Below are 17,410 nucleotides of genomic sequence, written 5' to 3' on the forward strand. Positions count from 1 at the left end.
CCTCACTGATGCCCAAGAGAAGCCTTGCCCCTTCAAAATCTGTCATTGCTCTCTGCAACCAGAGTCCTGAGAAGTGAGGAGGTGGTGGGAAATCTTTTCTATTTTGGATTTGACACCTTGGGGACCTTCTCAATCTTTTCAGGGTGTTTGTGTGGGGGAGGGGATACGCTGCACCCTGTGCTTTACTCCACATCATATCTATTCTCAGAAATCCCGCTGATGGGGTGGAGATAACCTGTGGGGTTACTTTCTTAGGGTCAGAGAAACTCCATCCATCCCACCACTAGCAGCCTTTCTCAGCCCAGAAAAGGGGTGGCTGTGTGTCTGAGCCTTCTGGCCTCTTTCTGCAGGCAGGATCTGCAGGGGGCAGATCTTCACTGGCCATACCACTTCAGACCCCTGGGGCCCTCTGGCTTGTCTAGGCTTTAAACCTGAAGGCACAGGTAGAAGGAAATGTACTCTCCACAGCTAAATTCAGATTTGCCGGCAATTTCTAACTTCATTCTTTCATGCTCCAGATTCCACAAGGGGTCTCTCTACCCTCTTGGAGAACTCCCTCATCTTTTGTGATCTGCCATGAATCTTTCTGAGGTTCAACCTTGATCTTGTTCCTCTTTTCAGGGAAGCAAGAATATTTCATGCTTCCCTGACCCTGTGAATGCAACTCCACACTCTGGGCAGGATGACCCCAAGCCTTGATGCTCCATTTCCTGCACCGTTCACCTCACCACTGCCCATGCACTTCTTTCCACTTGGCGAACCCTTCTCCACAAGTTATTTGCTAACTCCTTATCTGAAATCCAAACACCACTTTCTGTGTGAGTCATTTGCTGAGGACCCAAGCTGAGGTTAATCTCTTTTATTTCTCTTTATATAGCAATGGTTAACTGCTCTCTCACTTAATGGAAATCCCCCTTGGAACTGAGACCCCTACCGCATGTGCTCTGCTTTGTATTGCCCCACCAGTCTCCCTTCCACCCGCCACGATCTGGCTTCCAGGTGCATTAAAACTGTCTTGCTAAACTCTCCAATGGCTTCTTACTTGTCACTTGGTTCTAGCTCCTTCTCTGTGATATTTGATGTGAACACTCCCTCCTTGAAAAGTTCTAAAGCCTAACAATTTTAAAAAAGAATAAATAAATAAACAAAACAAAAGAAAAAGAAAATTTCTGATGCCTTGGATCCCATGACATCGCTTTTTTCTGGATCTTGTGTTACTTTGTTCTGCTTCCTACAATAACGCCTTTAACATTGTGGTTCTTAGATTTTCTTTTGCTGCTTCTTTCTCTAACTGCCTCTTTCTCTGAAATATCTTTTCTATGTCCACCTCTGCTGTCTAATAGAACTTTCTGTGATGATGAAAATTTTCCATATGTGGTGCTGTACAATGTAACAGGCAATAGCTACATGTGGCTATTAGCTCTTGAAATATACTAAAAGAACTGAATTTTTAATTTAACTCCTTTTATTGTTTTGTTTAATTTTGTTTTTCATATTTCTCTCTCTTTTTTTATTGCTGTTCAAGAATAGCTGTCTCCACTCCCCCCTACCCCAGCCATCCCCACCTCCCACTCTCGATCCTACCCCCTTTGGTTTTGTCCATGTGTCCTTTATACAAGTTCCTTCCCTCTTCCCCCCATATTATCTCCTCCCACCTCTCCTCTCAAAAAACTAGGGTACATTTACACAATGGAATTCTATGCAGCAGAAAGAAAGAAGGAGCTCCTACCTTTCGTGACAGCATAGATGGAACTGGAGAGCATTATGCTAAGAGAAATAAGCCAGGCAGTGAAAGAGAAATGCCATATGATCTCACTTATAAGTGGAACCTAATCGACAAAACAAATAAGCATGCAAAATATAACCAGAGACATTGAAATAAAGAACAAACTGATCATTTTAATCTTTTTTTTGTGTGTGGCCAAAAATGTAAAGGTCTATTAGTTGAGGAGATGACATCATGCCTGGAGTCACAGGTGAGATAGTAGCGCCCAAAGACCTGGCTGCTGATGGCTCTCAGGGCATGGGTTATCTATATGGGGTAAAATCACTAATCCTGGCGGCTAAGGGAGTTGGGGACATGGCCAGGGTTGTGGCCTCTGCTGATTGGTTGGTGCTAAAGTAGGGGGTATCTGATCAATGCATCTTGTCCTGTTGTCAGCTATGGCCTCACTTAGTAGGGCTTTTTTTCTCTTTCTTTGATTTGAAGTTGAAACACAGCTGAGGCTTAGATGTTATCTACAGTTTCATTGAAAACTCTGTCTCTGTGGTTAATAGACCCTTTGTTCCTAAGTTTCTTTAATGTTGTACAGGGCCTCATTGTCCTGAAGACTGAGTGATTATGGGGGTGGACATGCAAAGGAGAAAGAGATAGGTAAGTCCGGGTGCTGGAGACCAGTTTGAATCAAAAGGAAAGAAAGGGGAAAAGGTCATATTTAAAAAATTAAGTTTCTGCATGGTTACAATTCCCTCCTTTTTTTTGACCACTCCTCAATCTTGAGGAATATAGGGCAGCTGGGCCCAGGTTCAGTCAAGAGGGAGAGTTAGCTCATAAGACAGAGCGTCTTTGCCTGCCCATCATGCCCCTCTTTTCTGGCTCTTACAATCTGACATGCCTGCCACTTCTGAGATGGTGCCTGAGCCTTAGAAAGGGCATTCCAGGTGTTAATTTATAAACAGAAACTACAGCAATGGAAAAAGAAAAAAAAAACAGTAGGCCAGGATACCTGTACCCTACGTAATAATCAGAGCAAACCATAAGTTAGTCTGAGTCTTTAAGACTGTTAGTAGAGAGGACCTCTACATGAAAGGCTCAGAGCTTCATTCTTTCTGGAATGAAGGCAGGCCATGACAATCAGACAGGTTCTCCTGGTCCTCAGACCGAATGTCCCTGATGATGACACCAGGTGCTCAGGCAAGCTCTCTGCGGGGCTTACACTGTATCAGTCACCAGAAACATCCGAGCATGAGGTGTTGTGCTGATTTCTCCAGAGCTGACATTATGCCCTCTGGCTGGGGTCTAAAATTGCAAGGCTCAGAAAAAAACAGAAACTGTTTTAGTCTTCAATAATTCAAAGGCAAAGGATGGGAGAAAATGAACACTAATTCAGAGGGCTGCAGCCAAACTCTTTCATTTAAAAAATGGATGATCCAGTCCAGTCTACAGGTGGAAAATAAGATTTTAAAGACAATGAACTGAACTGGAGCCTAATATCCACAATTAGACATTATGGTTTTTATGGAAACCATAGTTTTTTCTCTAAAATCACCCTCATTTTATCAAAGGTTGCTAAGTAAAGACTAATTTATTGTGTAAGTCCAGCTTTAATAAATTTGGCCTGCTATTTGTATGAATATGAGAAGAATAATCTGCTTTGCTGTAATCTCATAAGGAATCTCTAGATTGAACTATAATTTGCCTCTTGGGGCTAAGAAGCCAAGCCACATGGTTGCTGTCTGCATTTGCCTGTGGTACCTATTGGTTTGGGTGAATTCCTCAGGTTCTTGAGGTTCCTCCAAATGTCTTGAGGTTCTTTCTTTGTTGTCTCCCAGAAAAGCAACCTTCCTTACCTGGAAAGACTGCTATGAACCTTGAAAGTAAGGTATCAGGATGTTTTTCCAAGGGGTTTTTATTGGTCTTTAAAGTCTATCTTAATTCCTTAAGGTTTTCTGATGGCATCTGGAGTCTATACATGTCTCTCTGAGACATGACATTCCAGTCAAAGTCTTGGTAATACACCAATTTCCAACTGTGTCCTGTTACAAAAAAACGTTCTTATTAAATTTATGCAAACAACCATATTGCCATGATAATAATGCTCAGAGTCTCCAACTTCTAGGGGAATCAGGTAGGGAGAAAAATATAAATGTTTCAATATTGCTTATAAAGGTATATTTTACCAAATTTCTCTAAGTCATAGGTAGTTTATGAGAAAACAAGTTACCTTATTTTTTTTTCATGTTACCCTAAGACATTTTCAATTTCCCAAACCAGAGCAAATTCTAATTCTCGGCCTTTTCAATTCCTTGTTTGTTATACTGCAAACAAAAGCACTGTAGGTCAGGGGCATTCAGTCACGGACCACCGTCCAACCTCCATGTCAGGGACAATGGGTCTGGCAGCTGCTAAGCAGGGCCTCGTGGCAATCCCTGGGCCTCAGGTCCCCAAGTCCACATGAGGCAAAAGTCAGCCTCATGTTAGTCACCAAAACTGTTACTGGTCTAAAGGGGTTGGTTTGTCTGCACACATCAATGCCCAATAAGACATGATTGGGAGTTTGCTGCCAATGAAACAGGGCTTATTAGGTGAGGAGATGGTGCCATGCCTAGAGTCACAGGTGAGCTAATGTTCAAAGACCTGGCTCTTTAACTTTTAATTTTAGTCAATTTAAGCTTAAATCAATTTCCAGCCCTATTCTTTTCCTTCTCTCCTTTTGTTGCTCTTGATACAAATGTTAACTATTTCATAATTGTCCTGCAGGTTCTCTGAGACTTTGTCAGTTAGTTGTTGTTTTTTCCAGTCAAGTTCTCTCTAATTTTTCTGGACTGAGTGATTTATAGTATGACTATCTCCAGAGTTACTTGTGCTTTTCTCTGTCATACTCATTCTGTTCTTGAGTCCTTTTTATTTCCATTATTGCAGTTCTCAGTTTTATCATTTACATTTGGTTTTTTTATATTTTCTATTTCTTTGGTGAGATTATCTAATTTTTAAATTTGTTTCAAGGGGGCTGATTTAACCAATGGAATATAGCAGACATGATTTTATGTGACTTCAGATACTGGGTCATAAAAAACATGACGCTTTGCCTGGTCCTCTTTCCAGACCCTTCCTTCTGGGACACCCCCTCTTGGAACTCAGCTTCCATGCTGTGAGGAAGACCAGGCCACACTGAGAGGCTCTTTGCAGGTGTTCCAGTCAACGGTCCTCTCTGAGCCCAGGTGCCACAAATGTAGTGACACAAGTTAGTGTCCCATGTTAGGCCCCAGACATCACGGAGCAGAGACATATCAGTTCTGCTGTGTCCTGTCCAAACTCCCAACTCATCGAATCTGTGAGCAGAATAAGTGTTGCTTTATACTACCAAGTTTGAACTGGTTTGCTGTCTAGCAACAGAAAATTAGAACAGTGACCCAGTGATTCAAATCATAAAGAAAATACAGGGGAAAAATTTTGTTCCAAGGGCATTTGTAATTGCTTGATGAAGCATTTTTATGATGGCGTCTTTAGATCTTTGTCAGTTAATTTCAACATCTAATTCATCTCAGTGTTAGCATCTGTTGATTTTCTCATACAGGTTGTGATTTCCCTGGGTTTGGGTAGGATGTGTGATTATTTTATTATATCCTGAAAATTTTGTTAGAAAAGACAAGGGTCTCAAGGTCTGGGCAATTCTAAATATTATTTCTTGCTAATGTTAAAATGTAGCCTAGTAATTTTTACATGCAGCTATAAACAGGATGAACTGACAGGAACTCAACCTGGAAGAAGGTAGCCAAGAGCAAAGAGTAAATCATATGGAATTGATCAAATAGTGCATGTAAGTAATGGCTAAGCTGTCCTTTGGATATGAATCTCATCTCCTTGACTTGCTGCAAGTAAATAAAACTACCTTGTAACAAATACATCTCATTTTTTAATAGACACCCGCAAGTGGTGAACCCCTTGAGTTTGGCAACAATTTTAGATAGTAGGATAGGAGACTCTGGATCTTACTTAACTTCCATTTTAGCAGGCAGCTATCCTGTTAGGTTGAGTGTGCAGGGCCGGGAATAGTTTTGCATGCTGTGATTCCAATGACAGTTTAGTTCTCAGAGCCGTCGCAGTGCTATTCCTGTCTGCTCAATTCTCTCAGAGCTGGTGGGGCTTGCATCCAACTCCTATTGGTAGCACCAAAGGAGGCTGAAGGCGTTTAAGGGGCTCATCTATGGCTGCCAGATTAAGGGTAAGAGACAGTGGCATGAAGGGGTGGGGAGCAATTTCCTGTACTGCCTGGTGTCAGTGGGTCTCCAGCTTGATCTGTGCTGGTGTCGCCCGTGGGGGAGAAAAGCACCTACTTTAGAGCCTTCTGCTTCTGCAGGAAGGTGGGGGGTCACTGGGCCTGGGCCACCTCCTGTCACTGAGTGCAGAGTTGAGAGACGGGGTTCTCAAGTCCTAAGAGCTGAGAGTGTTGTTTCTCAAGTCCTAGGGTCCCTAGCCAGCTTGCCTTCTTTGCATCTTTCCAGTGTCCTCTTATGAATGTCTGTGTACTATTCCCAGAGTCTTTGTGACTTAGAAGAGAGGAGTAGGAAGAGAAGGGTTCTCTTCCATCTTGTCTGGAACAAGAAGTCACCACCTATTTTCCTAATAATTTATTTGTAGGTTCCTTTGGATTCTCCACATACACAAACATGTTGTTTAAGAACAATAAGTTTAATTCCTCCCTTTCTCACCCGTATATTTTCCCTTTGGTCTCTTCAATACATCACTGAATACAAGGTGTGGCAGGGGACATCCTAGTTTTACTTCTGATCACAAAGCAAATGCCTTCAACATTTTGCCCTTGTGTATGATGCTTGTATAATATTTTTGTAAGTGCACATTATTGTATTAAAGAAGTTTCCTTCTATTTTTATTTTTAATCATTAATAGATATTTAATTTTATTAAATGATTCTTCTGCATCTACTTCAGTGATGTTAACATCCATTGGTGATCACTAAGTAGATCTAGGGTTACCATATGAGACACAGGGTGTTCAGTTAAATTTGAATTTCAGATGAACAAAATTAATTTTTAGTATAAGTATGTCTTATACAATTTTAGTATAATTTTGTAAATATGTTCCATGCAATTTTTTAAAAGATTTTATTTATTTATTGTTAGAGAGGGGGCAAGGGAAGGAGAAAGAGAGGGAAAGAAACATCAATGTGTGGTTGCCTCTCCCAAGCCCCAAACTGGGGACATGGCCCTCAACCCAGGCATGTGCCCTGACTGGGAATCCAACTGGTGAACCTTTAGTTCACAGGCCTGCACTCAATCCACTGAGCCACACCAGCCAGGGCTGTTCCATGCAATTTATTTGCTAAATCTGGCAAGCTACCTAGATTCATTATTTCATTAGGTGCTCTGCAAATTGGGGATTTCTAATTTATTATTCTTTTTCATTTGTTAGCTACTAAACATGGATTGGTTGCCTCCCATACATGCCCTGACTGGGAATTGAACCCACAACCTTTTGGTGTATGGGACAGTGCTCCAACCAAATGAGCCACCTAGCTAGAGCCATTATTTTGTATTTTTGTCAATATATCTCCATGATACATTCCTAGAAATGGGATTGCTGGGTCAAAGGGCATATATAATTTTGTTAGAAGTGAGATTGCTAGGTAAAAAGGTGTATGTATGTGACTCCCTTTTCATCGAAGTCAAGTTTATTGAAAGAGGTATGTATGTATCTTGATGCTAAATTCTTCAATACCTAAAATAGAACTATGAAGCAGAAAACCAACCATTTATCTATATTCTTAACCACTTTGAAGATGCATGGACTGAACTCAGGTGCTTTGTTTACGTATCTTACATAGCCAGGCTTCTCTGGTAGCCAGAGGTCCCACTGCTGTCTTTGCTCACTCTTTTCTTAAAATGTGAATTAATATTTCCAGGAAGCTCAACTTGTTGAGCCTGTAATACTTTAGAGTATTTTATCTAGATACAGTACTTTCTCCCATAATAAGGCTATCCTTGGAGCCCTTACAAGTGGGGATAGGGGAAGCAGCTGAAAAGTGGTCATTGGAATAGCAAACAAACTTCATTTAGTTCATAATATTTTTCATGGGGATTTTACCAGCTGTGGAAAAACTTAGGCTAGTAAGCATCTCTTTGTTTAAAGTTCTACAAAGCAATTTTAAGTAATTCATTGTTCTTACAAAATTTCTAAGTACACTTGTTCTTATCAAGCCTAATATAATTGGGGAAACTGTCTGGGTACAAATAAAACATTCTTTGGATCATTATTGAAAGCTTTATTAATATTGTACCTGAAATAAGAGGTCATTGTCCCTCATTTACTTGCCAAAATAGCCATTTCTAGCTTAAAGAATTTTGAGGTAAATTTACAGCCTTCTCATTGTACTTCATTTTAGATTGTCAGTTCAGGAACACTGTATTGATAATTATGTTTTTATACAGCAGCAATGAAATGGAACTTAATAAATGTTCATAATTATTGTAAAAGAAAAGAGTTGTGTGCACATAATGACTCAATTTTCTATATTCTTTCACATTCTACATCCATTTTTTCTACATTCTTCATTCCTCAGCAGTCTAGCCTTCAGCCCACCACTGCACTGAATTTATGTCAGCTGTGGTTGATAATGACATCCTTGTAATTGAAGTCAGAGAACATTTTCCTGCACTTGTGTGATCTCTCACAAGCACCTTTTTAAAAAATTTCCTCCTTCCATTGGCTTATTTGACAGCACATACTCATGTAGACACACACACACTCACACACACCTGGTTCCCCTCAACACCTCTGACTACAACTTCCAAGAGTCTTATCCTCTGTCATGTCTCGTCTTTGAGCCTCTGTTACTGCTGCTTCTTACATTCAATGCTCTTCCTAAGTCTTCTGAAACCCTTTCCTGGCTTCAGCTACCACCATGAGGTGACTCATGCCCTGTGACTGTTGTAAATGACCTTTTTGTTTTGTTACATTTATTATCGTAGATAAGACAAACACCCCCCACACAGAAGTTACCAGTAGTCATTATTTACCACCACATAATGGCTTTGATAGAAGGACTAAGTCTGTTGGTGCCAGGCCAGTGTAAATAACAGTGAAAAGGAACATGAAGTGGTAACTCTTGATAAGCTGGGAGATAAGCAAGTTCAGGAGAAAAACCCTGAACTTGATTCTACACCAAGTGAGGATTCTGAAAAGTTTAAGAACAGAGACAGCTCTTCTTTGAGTTCCAGATGGCAAGTCTGTCTGCTTGACATCTATTGGATATCTCCAATGCACCCAAACTCAGTGTATCTCAAACCTCATCTCCCCTCACTCGACCCAGGTCACTTTCTTGTTCTGAATTTCACTGAATGGTGTCATCACTGGCACCAGTTCTCCAAGCCAGAAACCTAAGAGTAATTTGCCTGTTTCATTTTCTAAATTAAAACAGTAAAATTGTATGGATTTTGTTATTGCTACCACAATCAGGATACAAAACAGTTCCATCATCCCCCAAACTTCCCTCATGCAATCCTCCTGTAGTCACAGCCTGGCTGTCTCCCTGACTCCTGGTGGCCATGGATCTGTTCTCAGTTCTTATAGTTTTGTTTTTTCAGGGATGTCTTATAAATGGAACCAGACAGTAAGTAATCTGCAATCCCATACATCCATTGGACTATGGGGCCTTTCCACTGGAATGTCTCACAGGAGCCTTAACACTGTGTCATCACTCTGCTTCCAAGTCTGCCTCTCCCCCGTCTCTTCTCAGTGAAAAATGTGCCTTCACCCAGCAGCCCACGCTAGCTGCATCATACTCAGCTCTTCCCTCGTCCTCTCATTCCCCACTTCTAATTAGTCACTGAATCTTATTACTTAGACTTCCTTGTATTTTTCAATTCATCTATTTATTTCCAGGTCCACTGCCATTTTACCAAGGGTGTCAAGCAACCATCTCTCATCTGAATTATTGCAACAGGTTTCTGTTATTTTTCCTCCATCTTATTCCCTTTGCATTCATATCTACATTGCAGTAAGAATGATCATCCTAAACAAACATCTTGTCAAGTCTTCTCCCTGCTTAAAACCATTCAGTAGTTGTCCCTTTCCCTTAGAACAAATTTTAAACTCTTTGGATGACATTCGAGACTTTCTACAATATGCCCCCAGCTCTCCTCTCCTATCTCAACGCACCTGGTTTCCCCCTACTTGTCTCCCACACATACTCTCACTTGTACCTGCTTCTTCTTTTAGTCTGGCATGCCTTCTCCTCCCCTTATCTGGCTAGTTCCCACTTGTCTTTCAGGTCTCAGTTTGCTTATTCCTGTGGGAGAATGCCAGACGGTTTCCTATCTTTGTCCTTAGTGGAGTGGTTCTCAAAGTAGAATATGCAAATCCCTGCATGTTTCTGACTCTTTCAAAGGGTGCTTGAGGTGAAAATTATTTTAAAAATTAAACTCAGATGTTATTCACGTTTTTTCATTATGCTGAAATTTGCACAGATTTTTGGGAACTGCCCTGCCTGGTATCAGAAGCTGTAACCCTTGCCAAGGCTAAGGCTGAGGGAGTGGCCTTGGACCGTAAGCCAGCAAGGAGACAAAGGCTTATCTCCCTGGCAGGAGTGCTGCTTCTGCTGCTTCATTCATAACTGAACCCTAATGCTTGGTCAGTTAGCCAATGACGGGTAAGATTCCCCAAGGGGGGAATGATCTAAAACAGGCATGATCACATGGGAGGTCCCCAAGGAAGGACTTTGGGGGCTACAGCAAAAGGGGGTGATAGACCCTTGCTCCTTGGCTTTGACATAGCCTGAGTCCTCATCATCTGGGAGAAAATTTCCTTATCCTTTGGCCACCTTACTTCCCTTGCTCCACCTAAGCCTGAAACAATGACAGGGTGGTGCAGCTCTGTGCTGAAAAGGGCAGGTTCCCCGGGTGATCAGGCCTAAGAAAGAATACGTAAGATCTTGTGAAACCTGCTTTGTTTAGAACGCTCTCAGTTGAATGATAAGGGTCCAAGGAAGAAGTAAGTTTGTTCTTTAAAGTTTTACAGCTCTTTGATCCTGACTCAAAATAGGCCTGAAGACTTCCTTGTTATCTATTGTTTGATCCTTACTTCCTAGCAATGAGTAATGAGCTTTTACCTGAATTCTTATTTCAAACAAAGCCAATAAAAAGCCTCTCTGGAGGGGGAATGGGGCGTGAGGAGTGACCATGGTGCCCTCCAGGAGAGAGGGTGGCCAAGTGGTGCCCTCCAGGAGAGAGGGTGGCCAAAGGCGCTCTCTTCATCAGAGAGAGGGGCCATTCTGTTCCTACTTTCCCACAGGACTTGGTTGTCTCTGTGTATGTTTTTCTCGCGTGTTGATGAGCCATCCACAGTGTTCCTCGGTCACTGCCAGCCGGTGATCGCGTCAACAGATAATGTAAAAAAAATGGTAGGTGGGTAAAACTACTGGCCCTTGCCCCAAATATCCTAGAATTCATTATATTCTTCACTGTTACTCACAGAAAACGAACAAAATGACAATAATAAAACAACAACAAAAATGGTTTTACTTAAGTGTTTTTTATGAAACAGTAAAAATTATTAATTTCATTAAATCTCTGCCCTTGAGTACACATCATTTTAATATCTGTGTGACAAGATGCAGGGTCTGTATATGCTTCATGTTGACATATGATGATTGTCTCAAAAAAAACACTGTACTAGCAACTTTTATTATATAACTTTGTTTACATTGAAAGAACAGTTTAAAAACTATAGTTATACAGACGAGTATCTGGCAGATACTTTCTCAAAAATAAACAATGCGAGCCTGTCCCTTCAAGGAAAATAACTGACAGGACTTGTTACAAATGATAAAATCTGAGCCTCCAAGGGGGAAAAAGCTGGTATCTGCCACAACAAGCTTTCCAAATACAACTTTTCTGATGAGATCAATACAACATAACGGTGCAAAAAGTTCATTGAGACGGTTTCAGATTCCACATTGCAACTAATGTTTAAGAAACTACCATTTGTAGAGTTTTGGGGTAGCATTAAAAAAAGAAGGTCTATATTTATCTGAAAAGGCTTAAATACACCTTTACATTACAATTACTTATATGTGTAAGGTCAGATTTTCTTCACATACTTTAATCATGACACATTGAATGCAGAAGCAGATATCAGAATCTAGTTGTTTTCTATTCAACTGGATATTAAAGAGATTTGCAAGGCCTTACCAGGTGGCTCAGCTGGTTGGAGCATCATCCTATATGCCTAAAGGCTGAGAGTTTGATCCTCAGTCAGGGAACGTATGGGAGGCAACAGATCAATGTTTTTCTCTCAAGTGGATGTTTCTCTCTCTCCCTCTTTCATCTATCTCTAAAAATCAATAAATATGTCATTGGGTGAGGATTAAAAAATAAATAAAGATATTTGCAAAAAACTCAAAACAATGTCACCCTCTCAATAGATTTGTGTGTGCTTAAGGTTCTCACTAAGATTACTTAAGCCTACTATACATAATCGTTCATTGATTACAAGTAAAAACTCTAACCAGGATACATAAAGCAATTGCTTAAGTATACTGAAAGCAGTTGAGAGCAAGCAGATTGGGGGAGTCCAGTTTTGAAGTTTGACTGATATGGTGGTGAGGTTTCTGTGGGTCTTTTCCACTTCTTGTATCTCCCTGTTTTTACCAGAGGGAGATCTGAATCCCAGAACTGGGCAGAAGATACAGGCAGAAAAAAATCTGAGAAACACTATCTTTCTGGTCAGAGAACTGGGAAGGGTCACCTATAAACAAAGTATGTGTGTACAGGGAAAGAATGAAAAATTAAATGAAAAATTCAAATAATCCAAAAGAAGGAAGAGAGACACAAAACACAGAGCAGACAAATGGAAAACTAGTAATAAAATGGTAGACCTAAATCAACTTATCAATAAATACATTACATGCAAATGACATAAACATACCAATTAGAAGACAGAGATTGTCAGGTTAGATTAAAAGAAAAAGAGACTCATGATTGTCTAATCGCTAAGCCGTATACCTGAAAACAATACATAATAAAATAAATAAATAAAATAGCTATTGAAGGTGCAATTATACATATTCACAAAAGAAAAAGGAGACTCAACTGTACACTGTCTACAAGATCGTGCTCTAAATATAATGATATAGACAGGTTAAAAGTAAAAGGATGAAAAAAGATATATCACTCAAATACTAACTTAAACAGCAAGAGTCATCCTACTACCATCAGATAAAATAGATTTCAGAACAAGGAAAATTACTAGGGACATTATATAAATAATACAAAAGTGAGTTTAGCAAGAAGATTTAACAATCCCAAATGTATATGCACCTAATGACAGAGCTCAAAATACATCAAGCAAAATAAAACCTGATAGAACTGAAAGGAGAAACAGACAAATCCACAGTTAAGCTGGAGACTTTAACACTCCCTTCTCAGTAATCAGTTATACAAGTAGACAGGAAATCAGCAAGAATGGAGAAAATTCTAAGAATACTATTAATCAACTTGACCTAACTGATATTTCCACAGCATTACACCCAACAGTAGCAGAAAACACATTCTTTTCAAGTGTACAAAGAACACATACTAAGATACATTATATCTGAGTCATAAAACAAATACTTTAAATAAATGTAAAAGATTGAAATCATACAAAACATGCATGCACAATTTTCTCTGACCACATGGAATTGAAGTAGAAATCAACAATTGAAAGATATTTGGGATATCCTCAAATATTTGGAAATTAATCACATGCTTCAGGATAATCCATGAGTCAGAGAAGTCTTAAGAAAAATAGAAAACATTTTTAACTGAGTGAAAATGAAATATTAAAATCTGTGGAAGCAATTGAAGCAATTTTAGAGGTAAATTCATACCAGTAAACACATGTATTATAGATTAAATTCTTGATCTAACCCTCTACCTTAAGATCCTAGAAAGAGAAGAGGAAATGAAATCCAAAGCACTGGTGGGAAAAACAATAAAGAGCAGAGATCAATGAAATTGAAAAGGAAAAAACAATAGAGAAAAATTAATGGCACCAAAAACTGGTTCTTTGAAAGATCAATACAATCGACAAACCTCTAACTGGACTGACCAAGAAAGAAGAGAGAAGACAAAAATTACCTATACTATGAATGAAAGAGGAGACATCAGTACAGAAACTACAGGTGTTAAAAGGATAATTAGATAATACTACAAAAAACTTAAAGCCCATAAATTTGACAATTTCCATAAAGTGGACCCATTCCTTGAAACACACAAACTACCAAAACATAACAAAAAGATAACCTGAGAGGTTCTATAGAGAGCTGAGAGCTGTTAAAGAAGTTGAATTTATAGTTAAATATCTAAACATTTAAAGAAGAAATAACATGAATTCTAATTTTTTTTTCCAAGAAATAGAAGGGGAAACTTTCTATTTCCAATTCACTTTGTGAAACTAGCCTTGCCTTGGTACCAGAAATCAGACAAAGTCATTACAGAAAACTATAAGCCAGTGTTCCCCAGGAACATGGACCCAGAAATTCTTAACAAAATATCAACAAAGTAAATCTAACAATATGTAAAAAGGGTAACACATCACAGCCAAGTAGAATACATGGTTCATTTAACATTCAAAAAGCAATCAATTAAATCCATCATATTAACAGAATAAAGATTAAACACTGCATGATTATCTCAATAGATGTAGAAAACATTCAACATACAGATGGCCAACAGACATGTGAAAAGATGCTTAACATCAGTAATCATCAGGGAAATATGAATCAAAACTATAATGAGGTATCACTTCTCATTTGTCAGAATGGCTATTGTCGAAAAGACAAAAATGAAAAAGTGTTGGTGAGGATGAGGAGAAAAGGGAACAATTGTGCACAGGTGATGGGACTGCAAATTAGTGCAGCCACTATGGAAAACAGTATGGAGGTTCCTCAAAAAATTAAAAATAAAACTACCATATGACCTAGCAATTCCACTTCTGGGTATTTATCTGAAGAAATGGAACACTAATTTTAAAAGAAATATGTATATCTGTGTTCACTGCAGCATTATTTACAATAGTCAGGATATGGAAGCAACCTAGGTGTCCATAGGTAGGTGAATGAATAAATAAGATGATAAATATACACACACATACATATACACATACCACACACATATATACAAATGTGTGTATACAAATGTATATATGTATTATTTGGCCATAAAAAAGAATAAAATCTTGCCATATGTGATAACATTGATGGACCTAGATGGTATTATGCTAAGTGAAGTAAGTCAGACAAAGGCAAATACTATATGGTTTCACATATATGTGGAATCTAAAAATCAAAACAAATGAACAAACAACACAAAACAGAAACAAACAGACCCAGAGAACAAACTGATGGTTGCCAGATAGGAGGGCTGGGGAGATGGACAAAAAATGTGAAGAGGACTCAGAAGTACAAGATATAAAACAAGTTACAGGGGTGTAATGAACAGGATATGGGATATGTAGTACATGATATTATAATAACTATGTACAGGGTCAGACAGATCCTAGATTTGTCATGGTGATGACTTTGTAAGGTATAAAAATGTCCAATCATTATGTTTGTAGTATACCTCAAACTAATATAACATTGTAAGTCAACTGCAATTTAAAAAAATTTAAAGTAGGTGCTCAATAAGCATTTAATAAGTAAAAATAATGAATAAAAGAATTCTACAAAACATGAATTTTTTACTGTTGTTCAAGTACAGTTGTCTCCATTTTCCCCTCAGCAATCCCCCCACCCACCCGAGCCATCCCCACCTCCCACCCTTGATCCTACACCCATTTGGCTTTGTCCATGTGTCCTTTATTTTTTCTTTTTTCTAAAATATATTTTATTGATTATGTTATTACAGTTGTCCCATTTTCCCCCGTAACTCCCCTCCACCCTGCACACCCCCTCCCACCCACATTCCCCCATTTAGTTCATGTCTATGTGTCATACTTATAAGTTCTTTAGCTTCTACATTTACCATACTACTCTTACCCTCCACCTGTCTATTTTCTATCTATCTATGCTACTTATTCTCTGTACCTTTTCCCTTCTCTCCTCCTCCAATTGCCCTGTTGCTAACCCTCCATGTGGTCTACATTTCTGTGGTTCTGTTCCTGTTCTAGTTATTTGCTTGGTTTGTTTTTGTTTTAGGTTTTGTCGTTAATAATTGTGAATTTGCTGTCATTTTACTGTACATGTTTTTTATTTTCTTTTTCTTAGATAAGTCCCTTTAACATTTCATAAATAAGGGCTTGGTGATGATGAACTCCTTGAACTTGACCTTATCTGGGGAGCACTTTATCTGCCCTTCCATTCTAAATGAAAGCTTTGCTGGGTAGAGCAATCTGAGATGTAGGTGCTTGCCTTTCATGACTTGGAATACTTCTTTCCAGCCCCTGCTTGCCTGTAAGGTCTCTTTTGAGAAATCAGCTGACAGTCTGATGGGAACTCCTTTGTAGGTAACTGTCTCTTTTTCTCTTGCTGCTTTTAAGATTCTCTCCTTATCTGTCATCTTGGCTAATGTAATTATGATGTGCCTTGGTGTGTTCCTCCTTGGGTCCAACTTCTTTGGGACTCTCTGAGCTTCCTGGACTTCCTGGAAGTCTATTTCCTTTGCCAGAATGGGGAAGTTCTTCTTTATTATTTGTTCAGATAAGTTTTCCACTTGCTGCTCTTCCTCTTCACTTTCTGGTATCCCTATAATTTGGATGTTGGAACACTTAAAGATGTCCTGGAGGTTTCTAAGCCTCTCCTCATTGTTTTGAATTCTTGTTTCTTCATTCTTTTCTGATTGGATGTGTCTTTCTTCCTTCTGGTCCACTCTATTGATATGAGTTCCAGTTTCCTTACCATCACTATTGGTTCTCTGTACATTTTCCTTTATTTCACTTGGTGTAGCCTTCATTTTTTCATCTAATTTGAGACCAAATTAAACCAATTCTGTGAGCATCCTGATTACCAGTGTTTTTAACTGTGCATCTGATAGGTTGGCTATCTCTTTGTTGCTTAGTTGTATTTGTTCTGAGCTTTGATCTGTTCTTTCATCTGGGCCACTTTTTTTGTCTTGACGTACCTGTTACGTAACAGGGGCGGGGCCTTAGGTGTTCACCAGGGTGGGGCAACCTGCATCAATGGGTTGTGAGAATGTTTGTGAGGAGGGCTCCAAGAGGGAACAATGGCACTTGCTCTGCTCTCTGCCAGCTTTCAGTCACTTTTTCCACTTCCCAGAAGCAAATTGGGCCCTTCTGGTGCTGATTCCCCAGTGGGTGGGTTTGTGTACCCTGTAGGTCTCTCTAATAAACTCTCCTGTGAGTCTTGGAGTTTCTCCCAGCACCTCAACCCCCACAGGTATTTTCAACTGGTGTTTTGAGCCTTTATTTCCCCGCACTGGGACCCTGGGTTGCGTGATCTGTCTCACTCCCCAATTTTGCCTGGTTTATCTGCGCATGAATGTGGGACCATCCAGTCCGCCAGCTGTCTCGTGTGCCATGCCCCTCCACAATCTGCCACCTTGCTGGATCCGCCTACTGCCGCTTTGCCACAACCCCTTTCCTCCAGCTGCCCACCTCCTCCCCTCCTACTGGTCTGGATGAATATGTCTACTTTAACTCCTTGGCTGTCAGACTTCCATACATTTCAATTTT

The sequence above is a fragment of the Phyllostomus discolor genome, chromosome 12 (assembly GCF_004126475.2).
Source record: "Phyllostomus discolor isolate MPI-MPIP mPhyDis1 chromosome 12, mPhyDis1.pri.v3, whole genome shotgun sequence".
In the NCBI taxonomy this organism is placed as follows: domain Eukaryota; kingdom Metazoa; phylum Chordata; class Mammalia; order Chiroptera; family Phyllostomidae; genus Phyllostomus; species Phyllostomus discolor.